The sequence below is a fragment of the Aulostomus chinensis genome, chromosome 1 (assembly GCF_037954235.1).
Source record: "Aulostomus chinensis isolate RoL2024-O1b breed Wild chromosome 1, RoL_Achi_v1.0, whole genome shotgun sequence".
NCBI lineage: Eukaryota > Metazoa > Chordata > Actinopteri > Syngnathiformes > Aulostomidae > Aulostomus > Aulostomus chinensis.
The window spans coordinates 5,771,209-5,772,776 of NC_141320.1; the positions used below are offsets into that span (position 1 = coordinate 5,771,209).

The window sequence follows — 1,568 nt, forward strand, 5'->3', positions numbered from 1 at the left end:
TTGTGGGGAATTTCTGCTTGGCTCGCGTCCATCAATACACACAAAGAAATTTCTCCAGAATCAGTATTGACATACAATTGAGTCCACACTGGTTTTTCATTCTGAGTCAGGTGCAGGTGTGGAACTTCAGACACAGTCTGTGTTTGTGTTGTTCATTCAGTGATTTTTCTTTCAATTCCCAATCACAGCTGCAGAAAGTGAGAGGACAAGCAGGGATGTTCAAGATGAACGCCCAACGTGGGGCTTGAACCCTCGGCCCTGAGATTAAGAGTCTCATGCTCTACCGACTGAGCTAGTCAGGCTACATCTGAGTAGCTTCAATAGCCTGAAGTGATCACAGTGAGAGACGCTACAAGCGCTTCATCAGACTCACAGTCACATGAGCCATCACATGATTGATGAATGACCACAAACACCTTCATCTTTGACAAAGAAGTCAAATAAAAGGTGAACCACAGATGAGACACCAGTGGTAAAAACACTAAAGTGCTTTCAAGGAGAAACAGGATACGAGCAAACACACACAAGTTACAGAGAGAGAACTCTCCCAGAGGGAACCACTCAAAGGAGAACCTAGAGATCATCAGGCTGGATGACCTCATCAACATGAGACACCAGTGGTAAAAACACTAAAGTGCTGTCAAGGAGAAACAGGATACGAGCAAACACACACAAGTTACAGAGAGAGAACTCTCCCAGAGGGAACCACTCAAAGGAGAACCTAGAGATCATCAGGCTGGATGACCTCATCAACATGAGACAGGTGGATAGGAAACAAGCTCTGAGATGTCAGGAACATGAGATCCAAGTGGTGAGAGAGCAAGAACTGGTGAGGTTCCAGAACCAGGAGTGAGGTGGAGCCTGCATCACCTACTGGGAGCTTTTAGTCTAAGGTTCAACTTGGACTTGAATGATTTCTGCAGAGACAACGTGCAGGGAGGGAATTTGGAGATGAAGAACAAGTTCCTCTCAGCTTTAATGGAGTTTTCAGGAGTCAAACAGACCCTCCTCTGATTGGTTGTCAGATGTGTTCTCATTGCACCACAGCCTCCAGGTTGAGGGTTCTGATCCTAGTCAGACACATTGACTCTGATGCTGCTGAGCCTGAAGGGAGGATGAAGAAAGGAGTGTCTGAGAGAGCTTCACCAGACAAACTGTCCAGTTGAACAACAAACACTAGTCAGTAGGAATGTTGCTGCTGGGACCCTGATTCAAACCAGGGTTGCTGCAGCCACAACACAGAGGACTGACCACTAGAGGATCAGGGCCTCCTGGAGGCTGAGGTTGGAGCTGCTATGTCTTTGTCTCACTGAGAGATCAAAGACAATTGGAGTCCACAAAGAAATCATTGAGAAATCAAGGAGAGATCAAAGAAAGAATTCTAAGATCAAAAACAGAACTCTGAGATCAAAGGTTGAAGTTCCCCAAGGTTCAGTTTTAGCTCAGACCCTCTTTAATATCTCTGTACTGCCACTTGTCGTCAGGAGACTCAGTATAAACCTCCACAGTCCTGCTGATGTCACTCAGCTGGACATGTCTGTGTCTCCTGGTGACTCAGGACCAGTTGA

At 46.2% G+C, this 1,568-nt stretch overlaps 1 non-coding gene across 1 annotated transcript; it reads right to left on the reverse strand.

Annotated features, from left to right (window-relative positions):
• Positions 1-229: 229 nt before the first annotated feature.
• On the reverse strand, positions 230-302 carry trnak-cuu (transfer RNA lysine (anticodon CUU)). Its single transcript has one exon. It is a non-coding gene; the product is annotated as a tRNA-Lys (tRNA).
• Positions 303-1,568: the final 1,266 nt, after the last annotated feature.